Source organism: Mus musculus, chromosome 4, assembly GCF_000001635.26.
Source record: "Mus musculus strain C57BL/6J chromosome 4, GRCm38.p6 C57BL/6J".
NCBI classification, from domain to species: domain Eukaryota; kingdom Metazoa; phylum Chordata; class Mammalia; order Rodentia; family Muridae; genus Mus; species Mus musculus.
In genome coordinates this window covers 114,307,920-114,329,296 of record NC_000070.6, presented here as the reverse complement: position 1 = coordinate 114,329,296, position 21,377 = coordinate 114,307,920, and positions in this window count along the sequence as shown.

Below are 21,377 nucleotides of genomic sequence, written 5' to 3'. Positions count from 1 at the left end.
TCTCTCTCTCTCTCTCTCTCTCTCTCTCTCTCTCTCCCCTCTCTCTTTCTCTCTCTTTCTTTCTTACCTTATTTATTCTTATCCTGTTTCCACCTACAGAGAGTAGGGTTTCAACGGGGAGTGAGAGAAGCCAAGTTCACTGTCAAAAGGAAAATATAAAAGTTACTTTTTCTTGTAAAGCTGGGCAAGGTTGATTGTCAAATGAAATGAGAACTTACCACATGTGCACAGACCCATTTTCATAAAGAACCAACTGAATTAGCAAAGAGGGAGAGTTAATGAAGTTAATATCTACTTAAGGGAATAGAGTAGGGGCCCTCTGACCATATCATCTGCCAGCTAATTAAAATATTATTTGCACTGCTTTATGGTTTTCAAAGATGCTTCACTTTTGGCTGTTCTGAAAGGAGCTTGTAACGTGTGGCCTTAGGGTGGCTGGTGGGCATGTGGATCACCAGATATTGGTTCTTTTCTACAAAAAATGATGCTTTGAGAAGGTTGAGGGATCTCTTTAGTATTTGGAGGACCCAGCTGGGACACCCATTCCTTACCTATGTTTCAAAGATAGTGACTCACATGACAAGAACATTTACTTTGGAAACAGACTGTCTGCATTGAATCTCAGCTCTTCCTCAAGATTGCCATATGACTATAGACACTTAACCTCATGGCCTCAGTGTTTTCATCTCACTCTACCTTGGCAAGTTCAGTTATCATTAGAACTATAGCTAGTCTATACAAGGGGACTGACACATAGTCGAAGATTGATAAATAATAGATACATCAGTCAGCCTACTACTCGTTTCTACTGTGTCCTTTGGTTTAGAGGTGGAGGCTGTGTGGAGTAATGAGATAAGTACGGAGAGAGAAAGAAAAGACCTTGCTCACTCTTTTTCCTCTTGCTCCTTCTATTTCCCAACCATCACTTAATTTTTTTTTCTTTGAAGCTCTTGCCCTTCAATAGGTATTTGATACTCAGCTGGATGTATTTAAGGGGGTTTCCATTTCTGGTGATTGTGTAGATCAAGGTTTAAAATAAAATTTACTACTAGCTCTGCCAATAGATGGGTACATAGGTTAGACACATTAGCCACTTCAAGACACTTTAGCTGCTTGGCTTTGTTGACTAATGGTCATCCAGGCCCAGGAATATTTTGTTGTACTGAAGGCCAGCTGTCTGCAAAGGATGACAGTATTTCATGTAACTGTCATGCAGAATAAGGTAGGTGCATAGAAATATATTTAAGACACATCTTTCTACCTGCTTTCTGCTCAATTGCTTCTTGCTTTCTTTAATAAAAACTGGAACTTATTTCACAACACTTTCATTTTCTCTTGGGCAACAAAGTTATCCATTTTATATTATATACTGTTTCTATGAAATATTCAGTACATTTTCTTTAGAATGTTGTGATTACTGTTTGTCCTAGTTTGTTTTCTGCTGCTGTAACAGAATACCCAATATTGGATAATTTATAAGGAACAAAAATATTCCTTGCAGTTTATAACTCATGAATGTAGATGAGACCTGGTGTAGGCTATAATGTTGTATCCTCTATGGCAGAAGTCAGAGAGAGAGCGATCTAGGGCAAGAGATTATATTTGTATCTCTGAGCTATTTTATTTGCTTATTTTTGTGGCATCGGGATTGAACACAAATGCTTATACATTTTAGGCAAGTGATCTTCCAAAGAGCTATCCCCAGACAAAACACTTTTGTTATTAGTACATCCATTTTTGAGGGGGAGCCCTTGTGCGCTAATCATTTAATTATTATGATTCTCCTTTAGTTTTAAGAATTTCATACATATATACAATAAAATATAATAATATTAACATCCATTTCCTTATCTCCTCCACCTACTGTTTCCTCAATATGTTCCTTTTCAAACTTACTTTTTAGTTAAGAAAATAAGTGTGTTTTTGGTAGCCCACTAGGTGCCCATATGTGTATGAGTGTGTGTCTATCCATCTGAGCATGGGAAATCTACCAGTGGGAATATTCTCAAAAAAGTAGTTTCTACACCTATGCACATATTGGCAGCACACAGCAGATTCAGTGGGCTTTCAAAAGAGCATATAATACCAAGAAGGAAAAGTGATGGTTGGGTAGACTTGATCAAAACACATTATATATACTTATGAAATTCCCAAGCAATAAATTTAAAAAGATTCTCCCTCCCCCAACCACCCCCAATTGCCATAAGGGATAGGCCTGGAGATTGTCTGTTCCTAACTGTGCCAGAACATTTGCTGGTTTGATCTTCCATGGGTCTTATGTAGGTAACCACAGCCATTGTAAATTCGTGAATATAATGACCCTGCAATGTCCAGAAGACACTGAGACACAGTACTCATCCCCATTCCTTGGCTCTTAAATTCTATTCAATGCCTCTTTATTGATATTCCCTAAGTTTTAGAAGGGAGTAAGCTGAACATTCAGTCTCTCACTCTTAGTACTCTGGCCAGTGAGCAGATCTGCAATGAATGCTTGCCAATGCAAAAAGAAGATTCTCTGTTCACAGCTGAGAGCAGAGCTTGTCTATGGGTATATTTAGAAAGGATTTTGACAACGTGACCATTTAGCAAAATGGCAATAGCAGGTTCTACTTTAGGACCTGTGACATCCCCAGTGATGGATTTTGGACCAGGATTTACTAGACTAAGCATAAAATTCCATACTATGGAGCAGGTCTCAAATTCTATTAGAAAGTGGTTAGTTAACCCATAATAGGCATGGTGCTACTATTCCAGTTGGGGGCACATCTTGCTAGGGGGCGTAGGAATCTTGTCATTCAGGAACCATCTTTGGATTAGACTATTGATATCTTTTCTCTCCCACCAGCTTGTATAGCACCTTTCAGCACTATGAAAGCCAGCCAAGGTGGGGCAGGGGGGATGTTTCTATGTCCCTCAGCCAAAAATGTGTGATGTCTTACTCAATAAGGCCTTATCACATAGTTATGATAGGTGACCAAGGTCAATGACAACAGTCTGTGTTGTTTTAGAGACGTTTGGGGCCTTTTTTGACAAATAACTCAGGAAGTATTCCATGCCTTACACTGGGATTTTTACTTAATAACCCCTGTCTTTTGGGAGCAGAAGTGTCCACCCATGTAAGATAATTCAATTGAAAATCTTTTTTTAATGGTATATTTTGAACATAGCTTACTAACAAGTGGGTTTTCACAATATTTTTTCACACATAAAGTTTTGTTAATCCACCTACTATCTCCTCCTCTATGGGAACCCTCATCCCCATCCCTGCTTAATCCTTCAACCTCCAGTATTTCCACCTCTTCTTTATTATCACGGGTATTCTAGTATTCCTACACTTGTACTCTGAGTTGGGTTGTGACATAGTAAGCTTTTATATGGCTTTTCAGATACCCTTCCTTTGGGTTAGCCCTTCCCCTGTATTACCACATTCCCCCCTGCTTAAGTCTTTCCATGCCCACTATTCTAATTCTCTGCTTTAGTTTTGATATAATCTATTGTCTGCACCTTAACTGTCCTTAGAAAGTTTTTTTTTTTCTGGGGGGGCGGGGATTAGGCTTTATCATGGAACAATGTTGAGGTGCAAATGAAGTGTCTAGCCTGTGCATTTGGGAGACATAATAAAATCAAATAACATTACCATCTGCAGCAATAACAATAGTAAAGCCCAGAATTCATTTGAAAGCAGTAGTTTTCCTTACCACTTGCCTGGAGTCAGAACTGCCACTGGTCAGTCTCTGTGGTGAGAAGTGGGGGTCAGTTTATTCATGTTCTCTTAGAGCATCTCCTTATATATTTTCAAACTGTGTATTTAAAACAAAACACAACAATCTTTGCATTGGAAGAGGTAGTGGGAGATGGAAAGGGAAGGTGGGCAGGAGAGTGCTTATAAATCAGTGAAGACTTTGTAGAATCTAGGTCTGTCTATGCCTGGCAGGCATTGACCTTACCTGTTCTTTCCTGGGGAATTTTTTTTATTAGATATTTTTTTCATTTACATTTCAAATGCTATCCCCTTTCTTAGTTTCCCCTCCAAAAATTCCCTATCCCTTCTCCCTCCCCCTGCTCCTCAACTCACCAACTCCTGCTTCCAGGCCTTGGCATTCCTCTATACTGGGGCATAGAACCTTTACAGGACAAAGGGCCTCTCCTGCCATTGATGACTGACTAGGTCATCCTCTGCTACCTATGCAGCTAGGGCCACAAGTTCCACCATGTGTTTTCTTTGATTGGTGGTTTAGTCCTAGGGAGCTCTGGGGGTACTGGTTAGTTCATATTGTTGTTCCTCTCTTGGGGCTGCAAACCCCTTCAGCTCTTTGGGTGCTTTCTCTAGCTCCTTAATTGGGGGCCCTGTACTCCGTCCAATGGATGACTGTGAGCATCCACTTCTGTATTTGCTAGGCACTGGCAGAGCCTCTCAGAAGACAGCTATATCAGGCTCTTGTCAGCAAGCTCTTGTTGGCATCTGCAATCATGTCTTGGGTTTGGTGGTGGTTTATGGGATGGACCCCCTGGGTGGGGCAGTCTCTGGATAGTCATTCCTTCAGTCTCTGCTCTGAACTTTGTCTCTGTAACTCCTTCCATGGGTATTTTGTTCCCTCCTGGGGAGTTTTTGTTATTTTGGAGTACTATGTCCCTATCCCATGCAGGGGTTCTCCTGATGTGGGCAAACATTATTCTACTTACTGAGTGTTGTAGACTCCTTTCCAGCTGCTAGGCATCTTCTAGCACCACCAGTCCCATTCAGCCAAGGATTTAGCTTCATATGGTCCTTTGACAGGGCCTAGCAGGTCTTTAAACCATTTACTTCTATGTGTGGTCCAGATCTAGTTTTGAGAAAAGCACTTCTATATTTTCTGCTTTGATGAACTCTGAGAGTGCAGGTTGTCTCCTATGCAGCAACCTCCCTTTACTCTGAATTTAGAACATCTGGCCAGCTACTCTCTAACCTCTCATATTTACCAGTGGGAGTAAGATTCCTGTCCACCATATCTCCTGAATATAGAGAAAACATCAAGCCCTTCAAAGATCCCGTTACAGCCACTTTCCTCAGGCTTGAGTTAAGGGAGGGAGAGGACAAAGATATGCAAAGTACTTACAGCTCTTTCCAGAAAACCCCTGTCTAACTCTCCACTTAGTTTTGGCTTCTTCCGCCTCCTTTATATGCCAGAGGTGGGTGGTCAGCAAAGAACCACAAAAGCAGTTTTCATCACCACCTTTGACAGTTCTTGCATGGTGGTCTTCCATTGTGTTTGGGATGTGTTATCTATTATCTTGGGACCTTGCATGAAATCTAGACTAATGTGGTTAAATTATAAAGTTATCTTTGCTTTTTTTTTTTTTTTTTTCAGGAAAAAGCACTGAGGCTGGTACTACTGTTTCTATTTAATGGGTGAAAAAAAAAACATGTTCAGAGAGGCTAAGAAGTAAACTCTAGGAATTATAATTGTAGTTAGAATTAAAAATCCTGCTTAATCAGATTCTCAAACTTCAGGGTTTCTTTTTGTTTTTGCTTTATAAAATCCTACTATACAGACTGACGATTTGCCCTTGCAATTGGTAGATGATATTCACAGGCTTATCACACAGCTGATTGTGGACATCAATACTCAGTCTGTGTGTTGGATGCTTATTGGATGCCTCAACCCCATGTGAGAAGGAGAAGAAAGCAGTCATGGGGGGCAGAGGAGGAAGGGATCTGGGTGGGAGAGGAGACAGGAAGAGGAAGGGGGAATATAATCAGGTAATGGGGGGTGGGAGTAGAGACAGGACTGAAGCCCTGAGGGCCAGCAGAAAGAATGGAAATGGGCAAACTTGGGAGGTAGGTGTATGTGGTAGGTATATCTAGAATATACTGGATACCTGGGAAGTGAAAAACTCTTAGGACTCAAATTGAGGGACCTTGGATGAGGTGCTCTACAGTGACAGTAGGGAGGGAAATTTATAGAATACCTTCAGTAGACAGGACATCAAGTGGAGGGATGGGGTTGCCATCCCACAGTCAAAAGCTCTGACCCAGAATTGTTCCTGTCTGAAGGAACTGCAGGGACAAAAATGGAGAAGAGCATGAGAGAAAGGAGGTTCAGTGACAGGTCCAAGTGGGGATCCAGTTCAAGTGGAGGCCCAGGGCCCTGATGAGGTTACTGATGCTGTGAAATACTTGCAGACAGGAGCCTAGCATGGCTCCCGTCAGAGACGCCCAACAAGCAGCTGAAAGAGTCAGATGCAGATACTAGCACCCAACCAATGGACAGAAGCTGGGGACTCCTATGGTTGAATTGGGGAAAAGCTAGAAGAAGCTGAGGAGGAAGATGGCCCCATGGGAAGACCAGCAGTCTCAAAGGACCCAGACCACAGGGTCAGCACTGAGCCACCAACCAGGCAACATACACAGCTGATATGAGGCCCCTGACACATAAACAGCAGAGGACTGCCTCTGCTGGTCTAACCTCAGTGAGAGAAGACACACCTAAAATTCAAGAGACTTGAGGCCCCAGGGAGTGGGGAGGCCTGGTGGGGTAGGGAAGGGAGGGTGAGGACATCCTCTTGGAGCTGGGGTGGGGAGCAGTCTGGGGGCAGACCGGGAGGGGGATGAAGTCTGGATGTAAAAGAGGATTAAAGAATAAAAATAAATACATTTTTAAAAAAAAGAACGTGTTTCTATTCAAGAACTCATTTGCTAGCATGCTGTCCAGCTCAAGAACCGTCCTCATGACCTGTGAATTGCTTTCGAAGAACCTAGCAACTAGAAGTGCTCCTTTGTGCTTGACCTCAGCACTGCCTCTACTCTCACTTTCTTTCCAAAGCTTTTATTTATTTATCTTCAGCTTTTGTTTTTCCATGCTGATTATTATATTGGATAGAGATCTTTATCATCACCAACAATACGCATTCTAAATTGGTGTATTTGTTTTGGGCATGTGCCTTTACCCTGTTCATCTCTGTGTTTGCCTCGATTCTTAGTAAATATTGTTTTGCAGTAGAGGTTAGTTGAATTGACTCATTGGCTGAGAAAAGTTAATTTGAGGGTAGGTTGGGCCCCAAGGGAGAGAATGAGAAGGGAAATGTGTACCTATAGGAGCTGTAACATCAGCCAACAATGGCTTATTCTCTCCATTCCCTGGGTGATCCTGCATGAGTCACTCTCTGTCAGCTTTAATTTTCTCCTTTGGCCAATGAGGTTGAGGGTCCCCATCCTGCCAGCCTCACCGGGAGTGTAAGATGAACCTCTGACAAGATCTTAGATGTGGAGAGAATTGACGAAGTATCAAACATGTGGGTTTGGTCTGGGAAAACAAAACTTATGAGTCAGCCTGGGTCCCTGCAGACAGTAAGCTGGGAGGACCCAGAGCCACCCAGTCAGTGTGAGTGGCAAACAGAGGTCTCTAATTTCTGGGATAAATTATCAACCAGGCAGAGGCGTCAGGGCTGTTGCTCTCTGTCTGGCCTCTTTGGCCATCTTGATCCTAACACATAAATCCCCTAGACTCCCCAGTCACTTCCAATCTTCATCAGTGCTTAGTTCTTAGCTTTGTCCCCCCTTTCTTTCCTGCTTGCTATTTTATAGGGCTGTAGGTCAGAGGGGCAGGATCCAGCTACAAATCTCACAAAACACTCTCTGCCTGGGACAGAGGGTGTGAGTTGTAGTGGTCTGAGGCAGGAAGCTCTGAGGCAGGGCTAGAAGAATTACCTTGGAATTACCTTCAGAAGACAGGATCTGGAACTTGCTATCTTGGTGTGCCCAGAACTGAGAAAGACCAAGAAGGAAGAAAGTGTGAAGAGCTTATTCGGAGTGATATGAGACTCATTTCTATCACATTGGTCTGGGTGCCAGTGACTAGGTTCACTAATGGCACCTTGTTTCATTTTCCTGTTCTTAATGAGGCTCCTAAGGTCATGGTGAGGCTCAACCAGAGTGTTCTAGACCAGTGTGTCTCTCTCTTCTATGACACATCTGGTATGTAGTTTCCTCCTCTCTTCATAACCCATGATTGAAGAATTTGTTACCTTCTCTTTATTATAACAATTTCTAACAGGAGATTTAGCAGATACTGGCTTATTCACCCTGAACCCTCAGCAGCAGTATTATTCTTGACTTGTTTGTGTTCATTAATGACAGGGCGGGGGATGAAGTCTTGTTCTTTGGTACATATTCCAGTTAAGAACTCATCCCTCACAGTGACTCTCATTGTACAGAGAAGGATCATGGAGTTTGGTAGCTTGCCTGTAGTCATGTGTAAATGAGGGGAGGAACAAGCAGTGCAAAGCCTGGACATCTTGTTAGGCCAGAGCTCAGCACCATCAGTGCTTACACAGTTCTATTCTGTGTCCTGGTATTTAGTTGTCACCTTGCTTTCACTGATCTGAACAGATACATCTGTTTATTCCGTGTCTCACTCCTCTAAGTCTTCAGATAGCTCAAATGAATCTCTGATCCAGGTCTTGTGAAGAGACTGGGGATACTGAGATGAGGAGTGTAGCCTAGTGGGGCCACGGCATTGGAATGGAATGTTCTAGGACGGTGCTTTAAGTGTGAAAGAGAAGCACACTCTGTCTTATGAGTAGTTGGAGCAGGACTCCTAATGGAGGGGGAGTGACTGAAGAAGCAGGAAAGGCATTGTAGCTAGGGAACAGATATGGAGACCGAAAGGGCTTGTGAGATATAGGATAGTGAAGGATCCAGTGGGGTTTACAAAGAAAAGAGAGCGTTTGACTGTGAGAGTCACAATGAGGTTGTAACATATGAGAAGACTAAACTGATAATTGGTTTTATACTGGATAGGCTCTTCTCAAAAAAAAGGCCTGCTTGTCCCCCACATTGGCTTCTGAATTTGCATGAATGCCCAGTAAAACCAGATGGTTGGATAATGGTGGACTTGCTCAAACTTATCTCTACAACACTGCAGCTCTTTCCATCAAGGGCTCAGCCCTGCTGCACTGAGAACACTCTCTTCCACCTTCAGTTTTTTCCAAGCTAAGATTTCGATGCTTCTGGCTACAGATGGAGATCTTGGCTCTGGGATGTGTTCAGCTCAGAATTTCTGTAAGCCCTCATGAGCTTCTTATAAAATCTGAGGTGTGGGCCAGGCTCCAGTTTCTAAACACTTGTCTAAATCACTTCCATGGCTTTAAGGCCTATTACACCTTCCCACCTCTCACCACATCCAGAGTACTTTGTAGCTAAGCTGGGAAGAATCAAACAACCCAAATGGCAACCCTGATAGATATAGGGTTTGCCTGCAAGAGGTGAGAGAGCTCACCCTTAACCCTGGGAGGAGAACTACTCAAATGTATAGCTGTAAACAGTTTTAATAACTCTGGACATTAAGTCTCATTTCTATTTTTTTTATTTACAATCACTTGTGAAGCAACTAACATACTTGATTGGAAGATATTAAACTTGTCCTCACTGCTTGGCAGGGGCTCCGGAAGCCTATAGGGTGTGGCTTTTCTTGGTGTTCTATTTTTAAAAAAGAGGTTGATTTCTCTCTCCTTCACTCTAGGAGTGTAACATTCTTGCCATACAGCCATGTTCCCACCTGAGACCCATCACTCCCTCCTGAAGCTTGTTCACATCCAACTTCCCTGGATGCTTCTTCATCCAGAGCATCTGATAACAGTTTTCTGGCATTTCTTATTGTCTTGGAATCACAGTGTTTCAGAATCTAAAACTTAATCTGTCTGGACTATTAATGTCTAAAATCATAAATTGTAAGAAAGTCATAATTATCCACTTTCTGAAAGTTGGCAATAAGGATAATCAAGATATTGAATGATAGAATATGAAACAGTGAGGAATTCAGCATGCATGAGGCCTCTGCAGTGAGAATCAGACCAGGCCAGGCATATTCTGCTAACTGATGATGATTAACAGTAGTGGCAGTTTCAACCATCAGCAGAAGGGTAGAGAAAGGGAAGAGATGTGTTTTAGTTGGCCACACATACTCACAAGTTCTCCTGTCATGTTTTTGAGTCTCCTGGGCACAGGGGGCAAAGAAAAATTGAGTTAGTGCTATTATACAGACACTTGTAATTACAAATCTGGACCTTCAATGGATTTAGAATTTTAGGCTACCAGGGTTTTTTAGACAAGAACTTAGAGTGTTATAGGTTAGCAGAGTGATAAATTTTGAAAATTGCAAGCTATAATAAATAAAGGGACCTCTGACTATATACCTAGCTGAGTTTTCCCATAGTGGACTAGTTTAAGGTTTTGGGAATGTCTAGGTTCCAGAAAGCTTGCTGGAGGCCACTGCAACTTTTATAGAGCATTGCAATATCTGAAGTTCTAGCTGGATGTGGCAAGAGGCAGGAAAGAATAAGCCACAGCACATGGCTACCATTGGGCATACCAAAAGCATCTCAACCAAATACAACTCAGTGAAATTACCATAATATTAAGTCCAACTTGGTGTTCCTATTTGTCATAACCAATTTTTTGTCTCTAACAGAGTATCTGGATAACTTATAATGAACATAAACTTTATGGTTCTGGTAGCTGAAAAGTTTAAGAGCTTAGCAATGATATCTGATAAGGGCTTTATATTGCATCATTTCATGGGGGAGAGCAGAAGGGTGAGAGAGGAAGAGAGAAGGAGAGAGTAGGAAATCAAGGTAGTCAGGTTCACTCACATAACAAATTCACTGTCAGAGTAAGTAGCCTACTCCTGTAATAATGATGTCAATCCATCTAGGAAGGCAAAACCCTTATGATCTGGCTACCTCTTATTGGGCTTTATGTCCAAACTATTGGGGATTAAGTTTTCAGCACATAAACTTTGAGAGACACATTGAAGCTGTAACGTAATGTTATGTTGAGGAATCATAGATCTGGAAAAGGGAAAAGATTTTCTCAGTTTGAAGCAACCAATGCATGACAGATCAAACCTGGATCTATCCATATCGCTCAGCTTCCATCCAGTTATTTCCCATCCCCAATGTCATTCTTGGACTGAGGACTCTCCTTTCATTGACTTGACAGGAAATAGCCAATGTATCACTTAAATGTAGCTGCAAAGGACAATGAAGACAGGAAATAGATTATGTGAAGAGAACTTTTTACAGAAAACTTTGTACAGAATACATGGTGAGGCCAGGGTGTGTGTGTATTTTTCTCTAACCCAGATCTGTTTTTCTGTCACAAGACATATTTAACATATTCTTCATAGGACTGGTACAAAGACCCTTTGCACAAAGCAAGACTTCCATAGAATCACAGACTAACCCTCAATCTTGTCCAAAGACTGGGCCTCAGCTTCAATAACAAAATAAGCTAAAATATTGAGGGCAACATTGGACTTATTTGGTACCATGTAGTCTATAGGCCATTTTTTTTTGTACTGAGCCAGACCTTGTAGTGTGAGAAAAGGACAGTAAGCACTGGTGTCCCCCACAACAGAGAATCCCGGTTTCAGGAGGAGAGAGTCTACAAGAAAAAACTGCATTTAAGATTTCTCTGCCATGGTAGATGAGAAGTGACTTAGGTAACTGATAACTTTCAGGTATATTTTTAGGGTATATAGAACACATTCTTCTGTTTTCTTTATCTTAAGGACTATCTTCTCACAGGAAACACCAAACCCACTTTCTTCTGTGACTCTTCGTTGGCAAATTAGGTCTCTGATCCAAATCCTTTCTCCCTGGTTGGATAAATGTTTACTTATGGGGATAGTAGGCACACTATATCCGTCGATATAAACTAACTTTTGAACAAACAGCTCACAAATTGCAGTAAAGTTAATTTCTTCCGTCTGCCACTGACAAACCCAGGATGTACTCTCTTCTGCAAGATCCTTCAGAACCCAAGCTCCTTCCATTATGTGGCCCTGAGATCTTCTACAGTAATGCCTTTTCACCAGGATGATTATTCACTTCCTGCCCTAACCAGGGGTCATCTAGAAATGTTGAGAGGCATTTTTGTGTTACTTTTACCCAAAGTGGAGACACTATTGGCGTCTAGTTTGTAGAGACCACATATAGATGCTGCCTGACATCCTGTAGTACACTGGACATCCTCCAAGATTCCAAAGGTCAGTGGTGCTCTGGTTGAAAAGTCCTGAGGTATGATCTCCTGGATCATTAAATAAAAAGATGAAGAAAAGAGAAGATTAGAGAACTTTATCTGGCAGGATATGCTGCCTAGTTTTATATCAACTTAACACAAGCTAGAATAATTTATGAAGAAAGAACCCGAGTTAAGCCCCCACTAGACTGTGAGTGAGCCTATGATATATTTTCTTGATTAATAATTGGTTTGCAGGACCCAAATCTTTATAGTGAGGATCTCCTTGGACTGGTGGTTCTAGGTGCTATAAGAAAGCAGGCTGAGGAAGCAATGAGAAGCAATCTAGTAAATAGTCCTCCTCCATGACCTCTGCATTAGTTCCTGAATCTACGTTGACTTTCTGCCCCAATGTCCTTGAATGATAAGACTTATAATCATATAAAATGAAATAAACCATTTCCTCTACAAATTGCTTTTAGTCATGGTGTTTTATCACAGTGATAGAAAGCCTTACTAAGATAGAGGATTTTTATGGGTCTTCACAAAAAGCAGAGTACAGCCCTTCCATTGGAGTAAGTCAGGCAGGGCAAAGCATTGTGGCTGGTGATAAGAGAAAGTGGGCTTGCTGAAAATCTATCCAGGCTCTGCCATAAGGCTACAGGTCTTTCATTTCTCAGACAACTCAGTCTCTTTCATTTCTCAGACAACTCAGATTAGATTAGCCATGGACTCTAGCACTGGATAACCCAAACTGATTTAGCAATTTGTTTCTCCCTGTGCTATCCTATAAAAGAGTTAAACTTGACCTCATGAGGCTAATTACAAGGGTCTGTTCTTCTTTGAATCTACAATCTGAACCCTTTTAAACTAGAATAGGTTCTCCAGTACCCAGTTCCAGAAAAGGAAATTTCATAGTCATTATGAAACTCAGTTCTCCAAGAGAGGAAAAGAATGTATTTGCAAGGAGTTTTAACTCCTAGGTTGGCACAGTAGAATTTTGAGAACTTCTTGGTTTCTCAGAAATCCTTCCTCCCCTGACCCCCTCTCCAGCCCATAAAAATGGCTGCAGAAAAGAACCTTTGATTAAGACGAAAGACACTCAACCTCAACTCTTAGACCTGCTTTTCAGTGGCTATGTGCACCTTGAATGCAATCCCTCTCAGGATCATAGGGTCCTTGTTATAAAGTGGGCAAGATGACTTTCTTGTTAACCCTGAGTTGACAGAGGCTTACATGCTGCTTACTTCTCTTTCTCCATTCCTTCCCACCTACGAGTTAACCCCCCCTTTCTTGGCATCAGCATCTCTTTAAAGAATGGGGTCTTTTTTGCAAGGGGGTACAGTGGTGGAGGTTGGTTTAATGACCATCTTCTCTCCCGGGGAGCCCAGTTGGCAGAGAGAAGCACTCAGGAGTTTGTCATAAATAAGTAGGTCCTTGTTCTCACTCTGTCAGGAAGAAGCCTGGGCTGTGATTGATGTGGCCCATTTGGGCAGCAATGGCAGCCCAGAAGAATGCTCACTGGCAGATGTGCTTGTAAAGATTCACATAAACTCCAGCCTGGCTGGAAGCCAGCATCCTGGTCATCCTTGCAAGGCTTGCTCTGGAGTCTCTAAGAGGAGAGAGAATTTTTTTTCCAGATGAGAAGTGAGAAGCTGGTTTGTGACGATGCACAGTGGAGAATAGGTTCTGGATAATGGTAGAGAGAGAAACTACCAGAACTTTTTGTGGAATTGTTACAAGACTCACTTTCTCTTTCCTATTTTTTTTTTTTTTTTTGGTCAGAACATCTAAGAGTGGACTCAGCCTACTCAAGGCATTGTGAAAATCTGCTTGAAATGGCATGAACCACATAGGAGTTGAATATTTAACTTGTTGGTCAAAGCTAAATAATTGTGTGTTAAAAATTATGTTCACCCTGGAAAAACATTACACATGAGAGAACTGTCTGTATCTCTCTGGTTAGCAACAGTGGATTTTGAAAGGAAGAAGAAAAGGGAGGAAGGACGTGGGGGAAGATCCCAAGACAAAACTGCTGACTTCAAGATCTGGCTGACCCAACTCTTAATTCCCTCAAGGGAGAAGTCTTTAAAGATTTGTTAACTTAGCCCAAGATACAGCTTGAAGCTTTTTGGGCCCGTGGCCACTTCTACCCACTCTCCACTTGTGAAGCTGCCTCAAAGCACTAGTCCATCAGTCAGTTCCCTCTCTTCTGCAGGTCTTTTGTCTAGCTGAGCTTGAGGTTGCCCTGCAACTGTCAACAAGTGGGACCTGATACTTCCTGAGAAGGGAAGTAAAAATTGCAGCCACATATAACCTTCTTCACAGCATTCAAGTACCCCACCTCAAAATCTGTGCTAGTAGACAGTCAGGAGAGTAGGAACATTTGTCATAGTCTTTGCCGGAAATAAAGACTTTTCAGGAGAGAGTCACTCTTCTCTCCTGATCTTCCCTACCTTGATCTTTGTGAGAGAGGAGAAAGGGGGGAAGGGGAGAGAAAAATGTACAGGGAAAGAGACTAGAAAACACCTAAAAGAGGGGGGAACCTAGTAAAAGGGGGTCAAAGAGATGTTCACTCTAAGATCAGAAGTTTCTGATATGCCGAGCCTGCATGGCTATCCTAGTCCTAGCTTGCAGTCTAGTGAAATTCACAGGACTCCTAGAACGTGTTCACCTTCTGTTCACTGGGATTAGAGGGTTTGCTTGAGAGTGGTAGTTACTGTAGCATGTTTAAAAAGAAATCAACCTTATGGAATAGAATTGATTTATTAGACATATTTATAGTGTCCAGTTTTACAAGTGCTAACATTGTCTTCTGTCATGAAGCTGTTGCTTCTATGGAGATAGTGAATAGATCCACTACCTCTGTGATTCTTTTATGAGATTGATTTAATTAAACTTTTTTTCCATTTTAGTGAGACTTTCATACATGAGAACTGTATTTGTTATCTTGAGCTCCCCATTTTCCCCTCAACTCTTCCTACATTCCCTTCTTTTGTAAAAGTTGACTATATCTCATCCCTATGCATCCATTATCAAAACTATGTTTGTCTAGCTTCTTTGATCCAGTAGGAATATTCAGAGATTCAGTCATGCTGCTGCTGTACTACTAATTCAATTTGTCTGCAATAGGGCTCTACAGTATATTTATACAACAATTTATCTGCTTACTCATTGCTGGTCCTTTGTGTTATATATGGAATAAAATTATTACATAATGAAGTTTGGTATGACTTCTCATACAAAAGCTACTGTAGAGTCATTCTTATATCCTCAGTGGACTAGTTACCAAACTGTTCTTTGAAGTGATTGTACTATTTCATGTTCCCTTCAGTAGTGTATAGGAATTCAAGTTCTCCACATTCTCGGTAATAATTAATATTTTAGATATAGTCATTTTAGTATATGTTTAATGTTTTCCCATCATATTTTTAAAATCACTAATGACAAACATGCATATATATATATAGATAGATAGAGAGAGACTATGCATACATACTTTTCATAAAATATCTATTCAAATGTGTTCCCCGTTTTTTATTGTTTGAGAATTTCATACAGGAATATAATGCATTCTGACCAAATTTATCCAACACAGTCTTCTATCTAATTCCTCCCCTATTCCTATAAGGGGAAGGAAGCTTTCCCTTCAAGCTTTATGTGATACTTTTCTAAACCCATTGAATTCACTTAGTGCTGACTGTATGGACATAGGTGTCTGTCCACCTACTAGAGCATGGGTAGCCTATCAGGAGCCATGCCACTGAAGAAAACTGACTCTCTACTAGTATCCAATGATTGCCTATATCTCCTAAGCTAGGGAATGGGACTTCATGAGTCTGTCCTCAACTCATGATGTGAATTTTCCTGGCCTGATCTTGTGAAAATATTATACATGTAGTCATCAATACTATAGCTCATGTTTATCATGATTTTGTTATATCTGACAAATACTGTTTCCTGTAGTTGTCCACTACCTCTGGTTCTCACAATCATTTTATCTCCTCTTCCAAAATGATCCATGTGCATTAGGAACAGGGGTGGGATATAGATACCCCATTTAGAGCTGGGCACTCCACAAGCTCTTACTCTCTGTATATTGACCAGTGAGTCTCTCTATTAGTCATCATCTATTACTACTACTACAACAAAAAGATTCTTTAATGAAGATTGAGAGATGCAATAATTTATGACTATAGAGATAATAATTTAGGGAGTTTAGTACTATGTCAGTTAACATAGTATAAATGTAAATAACAAGAGAATAAGGGTATTTCTTAGAACATATTACCTAACCAGCCACAGGTTTTTGGCCTAGTTGATAGCATGAGACATGAGTTCCAAATACAATCATCAATTGGTTATTTTCATACCATTCATGCCAATATGATACCAGGAGGCATATCTTGTCAGACATATTGTTATTGTAGTTATTGTAGTTCAAAGGGATCACCACTCGGTAAAGCTGTTAATAACTTTTCTTCTCTGACAATAATGCATAAAATCTTCCAGCATCGTGAAACTTAGCTAGAGGGATTTAGCTCCAGGTTTGAACAGTTTGATTTCACCATATCCTACTACTCAAGTGTGTCGTATTTGCAGTAATAGGTTCTTCCAACAAGTTCTGAAGGGTAACCAAGGCAATAGGTAAGAAATTAAAGGGGTAAAAATATCAAAATATCATTTGCAGTTTGAACCACTTTTAAGTATACAGCTCAATAGTTTAAAGTGTATTCACTTTGCTAAGCAGCAGATCTCTCCAACACGCACTGAGATTTGAATGTGATACTTATTCTGCATTCTTTGGAGAAACTCCACTTGGCCCCTGATAAAGTATACTCTCAATATATTGGATTTGATTTGTTAAATTTTAATATGGATTTGATTTTCTATTTTTCTGATTTGCATCTGTCTCTGTAAGACCTTGGTTTGTAGTTTTCTGGTAATATCATTATCTGGTTTCAGCATCAGGGAAATGTTGCCATTAGACAATACGTTGGGAAGCATTTCTCCTTCAGTCTCCTGTGTAGGAGTAGTATTGCTCCTTTCTTTAATTATGATAAAATTCAGCAGTGAAGACAGTTGAGTTTTCTCTGTGGAAAAATTTTAAGCTATAAGTACCAGGTCACTAAATAAATACAGAGATATTAAAGTTATCATTATCTTAATATGTTTATCTTGGAGTGAGACAAGTAATATTGTTCAAATATTATAAAATATTCTACTAGTTGAATAACTAAAATGGGCCAGATCCTTAAATCACACACACACACACACACACACACACACACACACACACACACATTCTTAAATATAACCTGTTCATTTCATATGTTACTTGTATGTATGTTTCAGAGCTGACCTTTTGGTACTGGGCAACAAATTGGTATTATCTTCTTTGGGAATGACCACATCTCCTGTTCCAAGATTTCTTCAGTTGCATTTAATTCTTTGTGCAGGGTTGAGGCCTCTTGGAATTTTTCTGATCCATCTTGCCATGTCCTTTGGTGTCATCCCTGTTTAGCTTACATTTGGGCAGTGATTCTTTAATTGTGAAGCATCTAATATTACTAAGAGACACGATCTCACAGCAAACTCCCTGATCTGATTTTTACAACCTTTCTGTTGTAAGAATCAGTGTTCTTCGAACCTTCCATGTGGGAGTGTTTTGTAGGTGTGTGCATTAAGACTTAGCTCCACAACTCTGCGTTTTGATTGGTTGTGGTTTTCTGTAATGGTTTCAGCCTATTGTATAGAAAGACTTCCTTGATGAGGGGTGAAGAATACACTTATCTGTGAGCATAAGGACAAATATGTATAGTATAGTTAGGGATTATGCTCCTGTCTTAGTCAGTGTTTCTATTCCTGCACAAAACATTATAACCAAGAAGAAAGTCGGGGAGGGAAGGGTTTATTCAGCTTACACTTGCACACTGCTGTTCATCACCAAAGGAAGTCAGAACTGGAACTCAAGTAGGTCAGAAATCAAGAGCTGATGAAGAGGTCACAGAGGGATGTTGCTTATTGGCTTGCTTCCCCTGCCTTGTTCTCTTATAGAACCCAAGATTACCAGCCCAGAGATGGCACCACCCAAAATGGGCCCTTCCCCCTTGATCACTAATTGAGAAAATGCCTTACAGCTGGATCTCATGGAGGCATTTCCTCAACTTAAACTGCTTTCTCTGTGAGAACTCCAGCTTGTGTCAAGTTGAGACACAAAACCAGGCAGTACAGCTACTTTAGAAAGCAATGGCTGTAGGTTCATCTTTAAGATTCATAAATTCAGTAGCACTTGGTAGTTAACTTTTAAACAAATAGAATACACTACTGTCAACTATTTTGACAGCTTAATTTACTAATTATAAATCTACCCCATTCCTTGAAGTGGTCTATTTCATTGTTCTCTCCCCTTTTTTACTTCTTTGCATGCCTGGTAATCTTTGATTAGATGCCAGAAACTTATACTTTTACCTTGTTGGGTGGTAGATTTTTTTATTCTTATAAATCTCTTTTAGCTTTGTTCTGGGATATATTAAACTACTTAGGAAGAGTTTGATCTTTTTGTGTCTTGCTTTTATGATTTGTTTGGCATGTCTGAGCAGTCTATGGGGAATTATTCCCCACTACTGAACAAGACTTTTCAGGATAGTACCAATGAATTATGAGTCGTTTGCATTAACTGGGGGGGGGGAAGGAGAGATCCAATATTCCAATCCTATGTGAACATCAATATTCCTTAATCTCAGATTTTTCTTTCCTGGAGTGTGCCCTCACACGTATACTCTTTTTAGTACTTCAATACAGGGGTTCCCTGTAGACCTTCCTAAATGTAGCTCTTCAATACTTTGTGCTGCTGCCTCTAACCTATTTGAACCTATTTGACTCCCCTAACTCTTGGCTTTTAGCAAACTCTTCCCAATTTAAGGGTCTCTTGGCTCCCCTCAGCTATTATTATTATGCTGCCACTGGCCTGAAATCTTCTTGGATGCAGGATGCATGCAGGACGGTCATCCTAGTGCTTACCTGATTTGTGGATACTCTCTGCAGGATCACTAATTTTTGTTTTCTGATGGCAACTATCTGGAAAACCACTGTGTCTGATACTTTGTCTGTTTGTTGCTTGTTTCTGGTAGAAAGGTAAACTTGACCTTGGAAATTTCATTTCAGATGAAAGTGTAAAAATGTCCTAATGTCACTTATTTGCACACATTTGTGCAGCTAGGGAGATGGTGGAGCAACCCATTAGTGAAAATGACAGTATGAACTCCATTGGAGATCTCTAGGAAAGAAGAAAATGTTGTTATTTGCATCCACTTTACCAACTTCTCTTCAGTCCCTGGTGAACAGAAAATGTTAATGAGTGTCAAGGCTCCATTGTGCAAGAGCAGAACTCAAAGAAGCATGTGGATGCCTGGATCAGTCTGTTTCATATAAGGTGACATCTATCCAGAGAGGAAACCCATAATATTCACTCTGATGGGACAAACAGACAAAGACATGGTTGCTTGTCCCATGGAGTCTTCAACTACAGAGGGAGATAACATAAAGATAAGCATCTGTGTCCAAAATGCACATAATCTAATAGGAGACCTATGTATGGAAGTCACCAGCAGGAGAGGGCTGAGATTGAAACAGAGGGGGAACAGCGATCTTCCTCCCATCACAAGCAGTCTCTTGTGTATGGTGAGCAACTTGGCTTCTTATTTCCTTTACTGCCTCAACCTGAAAGGAACTGAACCTAAGAAAAGAAAAAGACAAGACCACACCCCTTCTAGTTAAGACTGAACCCCTTCATTAAAACCATACCCCTTCTCATTTAGACCACATCCCCTTCTCATTTTTCCCACTGGAGTTGCTTGTTGAGCAAACAGGAGAGAAAATGCTGAGGAATTTAGATACGAGAGTGGAATTGTGAACTGAGCTGGAGTGAACTTTTGGTAACTGATGAAAAGCAATAGGGCCTGTCTGGAGATATTAGATGAGGCTGAAGTACTGGACAGGTCATGGGTAATTATAGAAGCTAGAGAGGAAAACAACACCAACTGAGTTACCTGTCTTTAGATTCCAATGAATTAAGATAATAAGCTGGTCTCATCTGATCTGCTACCAACAGCTGCTGCAGGTCCAGGAGGCCTTGTGCGGAGCACATTTTATTCCTCACTGATCTAAGGACTAGTGCTGTCATCAACTGCTCCTTATTGTTATTAATTAAAAATACCCCCAGCAGATCAGAACATGGTCGAGTCCTCTACTGCATCTTTACTGAAATTCTTTCACTAGGCATCCATTAATTACCCCAGGAAGTATATCTTTTCAGAGCAAGAACCACTTTTCTCATTCAGGAGAAAGAAAGGAAGGTTTTATTGTTTTCTTTCTTGTCTGAGAGAAAGCCCATACTTGACATGGACCTCTATCCTGATTTTCCAAACACATGTTTTGGATCCATTGCTGGATGATGTCAGAATGAAGATTTGAATACATCTTAATCTAAGAGCAAGTTCTCCAGAGACACCAGAAACCTTTGACTGTGCCTAGAGCTGGACTTTAATATACGATGCAGTACCTGTTGTGTGCACCAGGGGGCAGATGCTATGTCTGAAATGGAGAGAGTTAATTACATAAATCACTGGGAAGAGCTTGAGATTCTAATTCCATGGGACAAATTTGCAGCCCAGGCATATACATTTTAAACTATGCAGGTTAACTCCAAGTAAGCTTGTCTCAGGCACTTGTATCCTTGTTTGAAACTTCCAGATAGCAGCAGCCACCTGCAACTGTGAAGCCTGGAACTGCAGCACAGCTCACCATGATGGTTTCCTGGAACTGGGGGCAAGGGGATTTCTCAACACGATGAGATCCCAAATAACCACAAACTGTGTGGAACATGCTTTTGCTTGAATCAGGATTCACAGTCAGGCAGCCTGTCTCCAGAGGCCATGCTTCAGTGGTCCTCAATTGCCTTCCTGCTGTCACATAATCTAGATGCTTCCCTCTGAATTCCACCTTTTATGCATTTCTGTGCCCTCCACTCCTCTCGGACACAGTGCTTAGGCAAATCAAAACCTCTCTGCTAATCCTCTGAGATGTCAAAGAGAGCCAGAGTTATACAAAACGGTGAAGTCATTTTGTCTCAATAGAGTGGGCTTCATTGTGAATGTATCAAGAATAAGTGGGGATGCAGATCCAATGATCATGGTATTGTCTATAAAAATGTTATGAAGAAGCAGTAGGAAGCAATCTCTCTCTCTCTCTCTCTCTCTCTCTCTCTCTCTCTCTCTCTCTCTTCCCCCATGTATGAGTGTGTTTGTGTTTGTATGTGTGTGTGTGTGTGTGTGTTTTCTGTGTGTGGTATGGGATTCTGGCTGAGCTAATCTACCAG